Consider the following 14,239-nt stretch of genomic DNA (forward strand, 5'->3'; position numbering starts at 1 on the left):
TCATTGGAAGACAGATCAACGTTGGGAAGGGGTGACAGAATTTCTCCACCAAAGCAGCAGCTATTGAGGATGAAAAGGGGGCAGGATGTCACCATTATGTCTTCAGCAAATCACCAACTCTTAAGGGCATGCGGAAATTTGTTACAAATCACAGCCACAACACAATGAGTTGCAACATGTCTTTCTTGCGCAATATAACAGACGTAATCGGCAGGATTCGAACCTGCGCGGGGAGACCCCAATGGATTTCTAGTCCATCGCCTTAACCACTTGGCCACGAATACACTACTATTTTTTCAGTATCTGTGAAAATGAAGTTCAGCTCAGTGCTTTGCCTCAACAACACAACCATGTGCAGAGACGTCTAGTAAACAGGAGATCCCAGGAGAGGTGAACAGGAGCATTTAAATCCCAGCAATGCCTCTTGCTGTGCACTTCTGTTGCTATGCAGATCAGACTGGTTTCAGTGGAGAAAATGAAATCTTTGCTTCATGTCTGACCGTTAACAGCTCATGGGTTAAAGTCACACAATGCACAAGCTTTCTGATTAGCCAAGATTAGAGTCCTATCTTGTGTATCCCTAGCACAACTGCTGTCAACATTATGATCCGGTCATTAGCTACATTGCGACTGCAATTCTTTTTACCACACCTTTAAACATTTGTCTGTTAGGACGATGACTAGAGCAGATAATTTCTTGCATTTGCATTGGTTTGGCTGCCTTCTTTTGACATATAATTTGACCTGTGGTTGCGATTATTCAGCTGTTGGGGACCTTTGCAAGCATCAAATCAAGTGTATGAGGCTCATTCACAGAAACGCAACAGAATAATGCTGCTGCCAAATCGTCATTCGTGTGGTAACATGATGTCTCGGATTTGTAGGACCTTATACCACAAAACGTTTAATCTGTGGGTGATGAGGAGATACCTTATTTAATATGTTATCTAGCGCTTACTCCAGTGTGTATATGTTGAGGTCTCCATGCTACAGTGCTATCCAAGCAGTGTCTACTGCAACAATCATCTGTTGGTGCGAAAGCTATCCCTTTCTTGCCTTTCTTACAGCCAGAGTTGAATAACTTTGCAAGTCAGACAGGGATCTGTGGCAAATTCCATGGTGAAATCAAGGCATTCTGTGGACGCTGTTGACAGCTTGTGGGATCAGCACCTGCCATAGTTGTTTGCATTTGGTGGAATTTGATTAGTAGCAACAGAAAAGCATCTGCCCAATGAACTCGATAATCCATGAATCTTGGCGAGCCTGAAAAAAAACACCCTGGTTGGCTCTGTGATGCAATGGATAGCGTGTTGGACTTCTGGACTCAGCTGTGGAGCTATTCAAAGGTTGCGGGTTCGATGCCCCGCCAGAGACACTAACTTGTTACCTTCTTTTTATCCACACACCATGTCTAAAATGAAATCTTTGGTCAGGAATCCCTGTTCAAGATGCACTTTTCCTATGTGCCATATCCGTCATACCGGTTGTTGCTGTTTTATAGTGCGTTATTGTCCTTAGTCCCTGCCACAGGCTCCTAGAGTCACTCTGTTGGAGTTGTGACTTTAGTTTCCGTACGTAGCGCTGCTTCGCCTCTTTCACCGTTTTTCGCACAATATATGATGCAGCTTTGTACAGGTCCATGTCCCCCTCCCAAGTCCTGCGTTGTAGGCAGCAGTGTGAGATCTCAGAGCGTCGCTGATGGTTTTATCCACCCACAGCTTCTGGTTGGGAAACGTCCTGATAGTCTTTTTCTCTACTGTATCATTCGTGTCAATGAATGCCACAACCGTTTGCGTAAACACGCTGACGTCATCAGAGCTGTTTCTGAACATTTACATTTAGCAGACGCTCTTATCCAGAGTGACTTACATTTTTTATCTCATTACACATCTGAGCAGTTGAGGGTTAAGGGCCTTGCTCAAGGGCCCAACAGAGGCAACTTGGTGGTTGTCGGGTTTGAACCTGGAATCTTCCAAACCATAGTCCAATGCCTTAACCACTGAGCTACCCCTGGCCCATATGTCCCATATGGCCCATATGTAGTCCAATGCCTTAACCACTGAGCTACCCCTGGCAACATGTCCCAGTCTGCGTCATCAAGTGCATCCTGTAACGCGGCCATTGATTGGTCCGTCCAGAGCGCGACCTTCCTCTGAACCCGCACTTCCTGTTTCAGCCTTAGTTTGTATTTTGGCATAAATAAGATAGCGGCATGGTCAGATTTACTAAACGGTGGATGAGATTGTGCCCTGTAGCCGTCCTTGACTGTAGTGTAGCGGTGGTCCAGTGTCCTTTCGCCCCTGGTGGCACAGGTGATATGCTAATGAAAGTTTGGCGCTTCGCGTTTAAGGTTGGCACTGTTAAAGTCCCCCGCCACAATAGGCGCAGTGTGACGGTGTTGTGTCTAGTGCTGTCCCATAAGGCAGTCTCCGTGTCCGCTTAAGGCAGGATATAAACGGCGCTGATTATTACCGATGTAAATTTCCGAGGTAAATAAAAAGGACCACACATGATGGACAGTAGTTCTATGTTTGGTGTGAAGGAGCGTGCGAGAGGAACAACGCTCCTGCTGTTGCACCAGCTGCTATTGACCATTAAACACACGCCGGCCTCCCCTTGACTTCCCTAAGACCCGTGTCCTGTCCATGTGGTGAACGGAGATGAACTCGGCCAGCTGGATGGTGTGGTCTGGCACCACTGGGTTCAGCCATGTCTCTGTGGAACTTTATCCTGGCCCTGAGGTCATGGAGTTTGTTCTCCAGTGACTGGACATCGTGACGGCAGCCGACCTCACTGGCGACTTGTGGGACTTCCATCCCTTGGTGACCGTCCTGAGCATAAGACAATCTCCTAAGAGTAAGTCTTCACCAGGAAATTGTGGAAATCCTTGGCAAGTAATCTGCAATTTCCAATTTTCTGCCCATGAGAACTTCTTAATCCAAGCCATCCCTCTTAATCGCTTTGAACAACTTGTGCCAAACGCTCTTTTTTTCCTAAGCACCAAGGTAACGCCTGAACAGGGACTTGAACCCTGGACCCTCAGATGAAAAAATCTGATGCTCTACCAACTGAGCTATCTGGAAGATGTGACATCCCTCACAAAAAGCAGTTTTACCCATCCTTTCCCAATGCTTGTCCATTGTTTGACACATTTGAAGAAACCAAGCACTTGTGAACCCTTTCAAGTGGTGAGGTTGGCCACGAGAATTTTAAACTTTCATACTGACTGATAACCTGTCCAGTATTTATGCTGAGATCAATCGAACCATTAAGATTTCTGTTAAACTGCCATGATTTCAACATTTTCTTCCCTAAAAAGAGGATTCTGACCTTCACATGCAGTGAAAGTTGTTACCAGGATCACTCTTCTGAACAGCTCTGCTTCTAAAGTCTTATCTTGGATGAATGAATGTCTTATATGCCCATGGTATGTGAATTCCTTTAAAAAGATCAGCATTATCGACCAAGGTTGGCCTTCTGGACAAGGAGACCACGTGACTCATTTTTGAGTCTATTTCATTTACAAACAGGGACTGAAGCCACAGACCCTGAGATTAAAATACCAGTGCGCTACCAACTAAGAAATACAGCCAACTCGGTCGTTATTCTTTCGCACCGTTCTTCAAATTTTGTACAGTTTTGCACACACACTTTTTCAACATTCTTCTCTGATCAAATGGATCATCCACGATCAGACAAAGACATCCACATCGGATCGTAGTAGCTTTCAGCAACTTATCACTGTATGCTTTCTTAGAAAATGGGCACAAGGGAGCTTTCAGCAATGTATTTTTATGTATACATACACATATATGTATATATATTGAAGTGCAGTGTGTAGTGCAACCTCGGGCAATTGGGCCATGTTTAATTTGCAATATAGCTAATGACCTACAGATACACAAGATCGGACTGTAAACTTGGCTAATCAGAAAGCTTGTGCATTGTGTGACCTTAACCCATGAGCTGTTAATGGTCAGACATAAAGCAAAGATTTCCTTTTTTCCACAGAAACCAGTCTGACCTGCATAGCAACAGAGGTGCACAGTGAGAGGCACTGCTGGGATTCAAACCCAGGCTCTTCTGTTTACTAGACAGGCACTTTAACCAACTAAGCCACAGCGCCAATGGCCTGGGTGGCACCTTAGGCATGACCCAGCACTTTTAACTGAGCCTCTCCTGGCCAAGACATAATCTGATTGCAATGCTAATATTTCCTTCATCCGCATGCAAACCTCGCTGAGCTTGTGAGACGAGTACTCAACCAGCGATGTCATGCAAATGCTTTGATGTTTGCTTGCCCATCCTAACTTTGATTTCGGCTTGATAAGATCCCAAAACGGGTAAAAATCTTCAAGAAAATGTCAAGTTTTAGATCTGTAAATGGCACACAAGCCACAGCAATTGCAGTATTGGGGTAATATATTACAAAGTAGTACATTAATGTAATTAATGTAATGCAATATTCCTAAATTCAGTATTTACATTAGTTATTAAACAAGCAACTTGCTTTCCATAGCTTCAATTATCTGCATAATGGTCTCTGCTGAATCCTGGGGGAATTGATTTTACTCCCCACAGCGGGCTGTAGGAAGCAGCACTTTAGCAGTGAGTGACTTTAAATAAGAATACAGCTCCTCTCAAATTTAACACTGAGGTGACTGAAGATTTAAAGTCACGCTTTGTCTGGGCGCTAAAGAGACGCTTGTCTGGGCAGTGAAGAGCTCATTCCAAGGAGAAACAGTTTATCTGACAAACGATTAGAGAAACTCCTCCTCCAAAAGTATTAAAAGAAAAGAAAAATCACTATTTTCATGACAATTTCAAACATTTAAATAATGACAATACAGGAAATTAGGATAACTCGTTATGTAATTAAATTGCCACACAACTATCAGTATTTAGTATGAAGTCATTTTTTTCCAAACCTGAGGATTCTGTACAGAGATGGACACCATGGCTTCAGTAAGTAAAAGTCCTGCCACCTAACTTTTCCATCAATTAACTAAAGCAGCTGATTTTAATTAACACAACTCTTCACCCAGACCCGAATTACGTGACGTCACCTGTTCTGTACACACAGAGAACTAATACAGGTCACATGCTGTTCTAATACTTTTGGCCACCTCTCTCTCTCCCTTGTGTGTTCGTATCAAACATCAGTCTGGGTCTCATGCTCACTAGCATAACTTTAACTGAACTTTGGTTAAATTCCAGTTCAATCACAGTTAAATGACTTGAATATCTGACAGTATATAATTAGTGTAACACACTGCAGGTGTGTGCTTTTTAAAGTAAAATATTTTAGTTTAATAAATTCAGAAGAATTTACTAAAAAACTAATGATACAACAGTGATTACATTTCAAAAGGTTTTTCTAAGGCTGCTATAATTCAAATAATTATGATGCTACTTTTCTTCCATACCAACACACACGTACACACTATTACACACACATTTACTGACAAACTACTGTCATTTCTAAGAGTTGGTGGTAAAGAAAGTCCTGTAAAGATGGGGGCCAAGATGGCGGCATGACAGGTGGATGCCTTTTTTGGAGGTATTATTAGGAAATTTGAAATAGGATGATTATATAACCATGATAACAGATTATTAATATATAAATGTGTAAGTGAGTTTTGTACTTTCATTATTCACCTTGCGTTGATTTACCTATGGGCAGAAATAAAGTTAGACAGATTTCCAGCGAGACAACACGAGCGTCATCCATGGAGCCTGTTAAAAGCGCTGATGGAAAAGTTAGCAGAGTCTCCTCCATGGAGTTGAATTCATCAGAAATTGCTAAGGATCTTAATAACTGGTTTGACTTACGCCCCGATATGGATGATTTTCTTGCGATTCCTCTACCTACAACTCCCTTAAAACCTGCCCCAAAGAAAACAAAAAGAGATCCTATAGATAGTAATGACTCCTCAATGTAAATTCTTACGGTCATTCATGAGCTCTCTAAAAAATATGATCAGATGTTCCAGAAAATTTCAGTAATTGAAATAACACCTGGATCAACAGCTAAGCAGATTCAGACTTTGTCATCTATGGTTACTCAGCTTGTTACTGAGGTAGCAACACATAAGGAGTCTCTTAGAGTTGTGGCCACAATCATTCAGGAGCTCCAAAACGCAAATAAAACCCTAAAGGCCGAAATTGGAGAAAGCAAGCGTTACAGCTGGAAATGGACATTAAAATTACACAGCATCAGAGAGAAGGATGGAGATGTTTGGAAAGATTTGATTGATGTCCTTAGCAACTTAGTGCCTGGCATCAGTGATGACCTTGGGGGTGCCGTTGATATTGCAAATCGTCTTGGACCGAAAAGAGGGGATGGTTCCCACGGATCCATCATTATCTTGTTTGCACTCTGTCGTTTTCACAATACAGTTTGGCAAGCTGCCAGATTTTGTAAATTCCTTTTCGACAACAAGTTACGGCTCAGCGAAGTGCTCTCACCAGAAGATAGGAACTTTGGCGCCTTGTTAAAAAAGCCAGAGATGAGGACAAAAAAGCGTCCTTTCGGGGATCCTTCGCATTAATTGACGGGAAAAGATTCAATTACGTTAATGTAAGATAGACTTGTCCTATGGCTAATGTTAATGGTTCTCAACCATATTGTCTGTGTGGACAATTTTCATGGCTTTGATGACCTCATTTGACTTTGTGAAAGACCTACACTTGAAGGAGGTCTAACTGACTATTGTCTACTCTTACTCCCAAGTGGATAAAAGTTAGCAATTATGAATCACTTTTGTTCCTTCTGTTGAACTCACAAACCCCTCCTTTCCAGAAAAACGAAACGCCCATTACCATAACTGAACGACGGCTCTGGAGACCTGTCAATACATAGAAAAAATGGCGTCGGTTTTACCCTGTAACGACCAGCTAATTTAATATTAACTGTGGCTACAAAAATTGAGAGTTCTTTTACCTTTGTATTGGAGTTGCGTTAAAAGGCTGGTGAGCAAAAGGGACAAACACAAACAATTAAATAAATCCAATGTGTGTTATACAAAACTAAATAAAACTCTCTCATTTTCTTTTTTATATTTATTTTTTTATGTGTTTAAGCAGACCTGGCATGAATGCTCGGTCACATTAACAAGAGTGTGGTAACGTTAATTGTAAGATTGTTTGCAAGTTGTTTGTGACATAGAACGTGGGCGGACATTATGCAAATATGTTACAGAGTGATGTGGATCCGTAACAGAGTAAAAATAGATTTGCTTACGATTCGCTTAGGCGAATGTGAGCCGACTCTTTTTTTCAATAGACAAAAACTCCATTTATTGTGCACTGTCAGCATCACAGATAGTGCAGATAGTTTATGTTCACATACAGCTACATGACACACTGCATAAAAGATCATATTTGAAAAAGCATAATAGGGGCTGTTTAAAGTGACATTTATTTCTTTTTGCGTACTTGCATTAGAATAACATGCAAGGTTGTAAAGGATATATTCCGTGCTAAAAGATTATGTTGGATTATATATTATTCCTATTTCAATTTAAGAATTTGTCTGTTCAGATTTAAGAGGTATTAGATCATATTTTTGTGTTTAATGAAATTTAAATAAAATTAGTTTTTTGTTGTTTCTTTAAACGTAAGGGGTTTATGTGATGCTGTAAGAGAGAAGTAAAGGATCTAAACTGTCAAAAGTAATTATAATTATAATTTTGATTGATTGCTCAAAGGTTAAAAGGTCAAGGAGAATCATAATTAATCTTATGTTGACATGTCTAGGTCAAAGGTCACTGAAATTTGTGAAAAATGCTTTTGAGTAATTAAGGAAGTAATTGTATAATTATTTAACTGTGATTATGTTGCCATTTTCCAAACAGGGTTTGAATGATTAAAGATATTAATGATGTTAAATGATCCCGTGTGTCCCTGACACACACACACACGCGCATCCACATCCCTTAAACCTCAACTACATCTCGGTCATGCAAAATCTACCCATTCGGCATGCTTTGAACGAGGGTGAAGTTAAGTTCGGTAACTTTTTCATAGATGGTTACTGTACAGTGGGTCAGACGCAAAAGGCTTTTGAGTTTCTTGGTTGTTTTTTATTACGGGTGTGAAAAGTGTTTTCCCTCAATGACACCGCATTTTCTCACAGTAGCTTCGGAGATGTCCATCAAAAATCATTGGAAAAAATCAAGAATTTGCAAGAAGTTCATAATTTACATGTCACAACAATATGGGAATATGAGTGGAGTGAAATGAAGAAAAGCGACAGTAGCATGATAAACTTTCTAAAAGAGTTTGACTTTCCGGAGCGCTTAAACCCTCGTGATGCCCTTTATGGTGGTCGAACAAATGCGTTACATTTACATTACGTAGCTAACCCTGGTGAGAGAATCGATAATTTTTATTTTACTGCTCTTTACCCGTATGTAAAGACAAGACAAAGACGTACCCTATCGGTCACCCTATCATCATTTATCGCGACTTTGAGACTCTGGAGAATTCTTTCGGTATAATCAGAGCTAAAGTATTACCGCCTAGGGGTTTGTGGGCACCCGTTCTTCCATATCACATGAAAAGCAAACTCCTCTTTCCTCTATGTAGAACATGTTGCGAAAAGCAACAACAACAGCAATGCAACCACGCTGAGCAGGCCAGAGCTCTGACAGGTACATGGGCCTCTATCGAAATAGCTAAACCATCGAAAAAGGCTACAAAATATTTAAAGTGTTTGAAGTCTGGCACTTTGCTCAAAAGTCCGACAATCTTTTTACAGAGTACATTAAATGGTTTCTCAAGACCAAACAGGAAAGTTTAGGATATCCGTCCTGGGTAGTGGAGGAAAAGTAAGTGTGAAATTGGCATTTCCTTCTTTCATTAAGCAAAATTCATCTTTACTACGAACCATTTTAATCCTCAAATCGACCCCATTAAGTAAAAGTTTATCTTGAAAAAATATATTTGAATGAATATGTCCAATCAGGCCAAAGATGTTGCTTTCAGCAATGCATCGAGCCCTTTTTTTAAGTTCATCATTTCAACCATCCGGATCAGTGACATCCATTTGCCCCACAGTGTCTTTGTAATATAATCCGGTGCAAAATTGTGTTTTCAGGGTATCTTTTCCATAGTTGAGAAGACATTCAAAAGCAGCGCGGTATGGGTAGGTACTGCTGGACTGAGAAATAAGACGATCCCCTAAGACAACATCCACTTGTAAAAAAAAGTGATGCTATAGGATAGTTAACAACCCCCACCTTTGCATCATTAGCAATGTTGGAACCATCTGCATCCACAATTTTACATGATAGTTGTAAAAAAGTGTTCGTAAACATAGGTAAATCATAATAAAATTCCTCGCTCGACACGATAAAAAAACTCAAATGGTGAGTTCTCTGTTAGAGCAGAAAGCGGTGGTATTACTTGTTGCCTCTCTGCTTGCTCTTTTTCACACTGCTCTTGATTTTAGTTAGCTTACGCCTTTATTTGGAACCGTATGTCGATCTCCCCGGGGTTTCTTAGATTTTTTAGCGCAATCAATGCTAGACCCACGACCCATCCTGGTTTCCAGTTTGAGCTTTGCTTATAATGTTACTCACTACATCACTCACAATACCTTTAGCTGCAGTTTTTAAATGAGGTTTCGCGGTAGCGAATCCCCTTTTTACGAACGGAACTGCCATTCGAAAAAGACCCTTGAACAGACCTCCTAGACCCGCCCCATACATGGTGGGAGTTCCAAAAAATCCGGGCAAGCCATTGCCTGCTTGCGTCGTATAGTATTCTATATAGGCTGCAAATGGAACGAATGCTTAGCCGGTCTGAAGTGTAGTTTAGCTATAAATTTCCCGTAACTGAAAGGTATATTCTTGTTTTGATCAGACATGACTCCAATTACAATATCAGTAATGTGGTTCTTGGTGAGCGGTACGTAATGTGGCTTATCATAAGTAATAATGACAACTTTGTTGTTTTCACCCGATATATGTACACATCTCAGTAACGGGACAAAGCTGTCACCGACTCGTTGATACTCAATAATGTCCGTATATACATACATTGTGTAAAAACCCGCATGAATATCCGAGGGATTTGGTGCTTTTTGATGTCGGGATGTCAACGGTATATCGGGTATCAAACCGAGCATATAGGCTAAGCTTCCAATGGCTTTGAAAGTATATGGTTTTAAGCTCTCCACATGTATTTTATTTTTCACATGGTTATAGGACATCTCCATGTCAAGTTTCAGCACTTTTATAGGTTTGTTAATTTCATTAATCAGTTCTATGATACTTTTATAATACCCAGGACTGATATTAAAAAAATGGTTGTGGATTTGATTTCCCTCCTTCACACTAACGTGATATAGAGTGTCTTGCTGTGATAATAAGTACCCGCTATGGATATGTTGTACCTCTGAAAGCGCTACCTTCCAGTCACCTTTGAGATCTATTCGCTTGGCGAATTTAGTAGTATAGTGAGAAATCTTGTTATTCGGATAAATATTCTTCGATGCGTTGCTTGGAAGGGTCACAAAAAATCTGCACTCATCCATGGCTTAGTGATTAAAGGTAACAGTTATGTTTGTGACGATTCCTTTTAAATTCTAATGCTCAATGTTACCTACGTCTTTGGCAGGAACCCAGGAATTTAACTTTTCAGGCCACCCCACCCACTTCACCAGACAGACTTTTTTCCGGTTTTAAATCTTGACGGACAAGTTTTTTTTCTATTTGAACGCTCTGTCTTTTCCAATGATAATCTTTTGTAACTCAGGTTCATAAAACACACCTTCAATTTCTTGATTATCATAATCATGCAGTTTATATACCGGAGAATCTCTCGGAATCCTCTCAAAAATTGTAAAATATTCATCAGTAAAGTTTTGCTCATAGCCTTTTTCAAACTGCCGTTTTAAACGAGAAATTCTAACAGTATCACCGACTTTAAACTTAAATTTTAGTTTGTTTACTTTCAGTGACCATAGTCCATACGCTAAAAGAATTGGTTTCGTTTACGTCAAAGGGTTATTTTAATGCTGGAATGGTGACTGTTATTGTAGGCATGAATCAATGCCTGCACAATATCTATGTATTTTCTTGTGTTATAAGCTGTAAACTATCTCCACATCCTAGTCTTTAGGGTTCTGTTGAATCTTTTAGACACTGAAGCCTTTTGACCCGTACCAGTGGCAAAGTAATTAATGTTGTGTTTCTTCATTAAGGTTCGAAACTGATTGTTGAAAAACTCCTTACCTTGATCAGTTTGTAATTTTTTGGGGATTCTTCCTTCCTCCAGAATAGAGTCGAAAGCTTTAGTGACCTCAGTTCCAGACTTGTTTCGTAACACTTGTACCCAGGCATATTTGGATAAAATATCTATACAAATTATCAAAAATTTTGCTGTCTGACAAGTTGCTGTTGCATGACTAGTTTTGCAGTCAAAAGGTTCAGCAAACATAGCAGATAGAACTCTGAACATAAGTGTGAAAAGCATATTCATTAATTAGATTACACAAAAATCTCGTACGGTATTCATGAGTCTTTTTAGTCGATAAACAACGTCTTTATCAACACGAAGTTGATTAGAAAAAAATACTTTGGTCATGGACTCTCAGTTCAATGAATTTTTAGAGAGCAAAGGTGAATTCTGTCTTCAGATCTTTCTCGGAGTCAGAATTGATGTAGCGTGTTTTGAAGTTTCCCATGTATGTGGCTGATCAGGGGGCTCCAGAAATGAGTGAAAGGTCCAGTAGTCCACGATGTCTTCATATACTTGTTCTCCACAAATGTCTTTAGTTTTCTCTTTGAGCTCGCTTACCACAGTTTAGAGGTTGAGTTTATCTTGCCAATCGCACACAACAGCTTCAGCGATGCCTTGAATTTTTTCCAGGGGTGGCACGTGGTTGATTCTGCACAATTTCAAAGCTCTTGCTAAAGTGTATTTCATCCACGGTTTAAACAGTTTTTTCAGCAATCTGAAGGCATTCGTGGGTAGATAGTAGTTGTCAGGATCAAACAAACACGCATGCTGGAGTTGACTCGGGTGATCAATCGCACATCCGTGGCAATTGTCTTTAAGATCTTGAGCAATAATTCTGTCCAACAGCTCCCCTGTCACAGCACGGATGATGGCTAAAGTGGTGGTGAAGAGACAACCGTCATGCTCATCATCATCACAGGATGCCAGATAGGTAAGATTTCTTTTCCCAATCTTTCGCCGGTGCTATCACCTTCTTCAAATCCTGAACAGGCTGCCTCGGTAGCCAGCGAGTTGTAAAAAATGGGTTTGTATTCACAAGCCATACTGTTTTGCCGGTGCTCAAAAGGTTTACCATAAAATATTTACTCCGCTCAGAAGAGATCAGAAGAAATAATCTAGTTTTACTTTTATTTCATCCGCTTCTTTGTTTTTTACCGCATCGTCGAATAGTTCATTGATTTAATTAAAGTAGCATTGCAGAACGTTCCAACTGGTTCTGTCATACCTCACTTCACAGTTCTCTTTGTTATCAGATGCGCAGTCATCGACAGTAGTACCAGAAAAGTGTAGTGAAACCTGGTCCTCTGAGAAAATTGTGGCTTTGAGGCGATATATCTGTTGCGGAGATGTATTGTTTTTTTTCATTTTTACGTGTAGGCCTCTGATGAAAAGAAACCCATTCGAACAATGTAGTCAAACTCCTTGCACCATTTGCGAAACTTTTTCCAACCACACCGATCAAAAGATACGGTCTCAGTAGCGCTACTCCAGTGTATGTGACCAGTTCCTGATTACCTGAACAGCAGTACAACGGCTGAATCACCATTGAAAAAAGGCAGGCTGTACACCCCTTTAATAATGACCAATACTGAATATTTGCACACTTTAAACTTTTTGAACATCTTGGCAGAGTAGTTGTAGATGTTTTTGGGGCGGCCATAGCTGCGCATGCAAAGATATTCTTCTCAATATTTTAAATTTTCCAAGAGGAAAAAGCAAATTATTTAAATAGGATGTGTGTGAGTTTGTACCAAATCAGCATGTAGGGTGGTGGTGGGGCTGGCTGGGGCGGACGTTTGGGGAGAGGGACCGGGGTGGGGGTAGGGGGGGACAACGACTTTAAGGGATGTGGATGCGCGTGTGTGTCAGGGATCAGGACATTGATCGAAAATCAATGAATTGATTGAAAATGATCCACACAGGATCATTTAACATCATTACTTTTACATATCTTTAATCATACACCCCTGTTTGGAAAATGACATCATTATTACAATTAAATAATTATATAATTATTTATATAAAAAAATCTTTAATCATACACCCCTGTTTGGAAAATGACAACATAATTACAATTAAATAATTATATAATTACTTCCTTAATTACTCAAAAGCATTTTTCACAAATTATGGTGACCTTGGACCTAGACATGTCAACATAAGATTAATTATGATTACCCTTGGCCTTTTTGACCTTTGAGCAATCAATCAAAATTATAATTACTTTTGACATTTTCACCTGGGTATTACTCTCTCTGACATCAATTTAATTGTTCATTTAAGTAAATATGAAATCAAGAGTATTATTAGGAAAAGACTAAGGGAAAGATGGCAAAAAGAATAGGATAAAGAGAAAAAAGGTTGATGGTTTTATAGAATTCAAAGGAAAGTGGGAGAGATGAGAAGTGCAGGGAGAAACAGAAGAGATAGTAGTATCAAGGTTAAGATTTGGACACACAAGATTAAACAGTACACTTTATAGGATGGGTAAACATGATACAGGAAGGTGTGAGTTTTGTGGACAAGAGGAAACAGAGGAACATGTTATAATGTACTGTCAGATAACCACAATGCTTCTCGGAAGAGGAAGCGGAAAAGGGAGAGGAAAAAAAATGGGGAAGGGAGGTAAGCACTTTGATCCACACTCCATACCAGTGGTGGCGGTAATACACCAATTTGTTTGTCAACCGCCAATAAAATACCAAATAGAAGAAGAAGAAGAAACTAGGTTGAGCATTGTTGGTTTATAATCACTGTCATGTATGTGGGCATTTTGTTTTGTTTTTTGTTTACCCTGTAATTTTATTTATGTTTGAATTTAAGTCTTTTTCTTTCTTTAGTCAGATAAGGCTCTAATGTGGTCACTGCTATATGTCCGTTGTGGTTCAGTGTGTGTGGAGTTGATTCGGTGTCGTGTCATGTTGTGTTAAGTGTTAAAATTTAGGTAAGTAGTAGCCTCCCTGTATCCCTAGCCTAGCTCTGTTTGCCATAT

General features: G+C 40.0%; 1 protein-coding gene and 1 non-coding gene across 2 annotated transcripts in view; both read right to left on the minus strand.

Annotated features, from left to right (window-relative positions):
- Nucleotides 1–14,239, minus strand: part of LOC128524461 (nuclear factor 7, brain-like) — a 561,325-nt gene that overhangs the window by 85,929 nt on the left and 461,157 nt on the right. The window lies entirely within an intron of this gene.
- trnas-aga (transfer RNA serine (anticodon AGA)) lies at nucleotides 203–284 on the minus strand. Its single transcript has one exon. It is a non-coding gene; the product is annotated as a tRNA-Ser (tRNA).

This window comes from Clarias gariepinus, chromosome 5, assembly GCF_024256425.1.
Source record: "Clarias gariepinus isolate MV-2021 ecotype Netherlands chromosome 5, CGAR_prim_01v2, whole genome shotgun sequence".
In the NCBI taxonomy this organism is placed as follows: Eukaryota; Metazoa; Chordata; class Actinopteri; order Siluriformes; family Clariidae; genus Clarias; species Clarias gariepinus.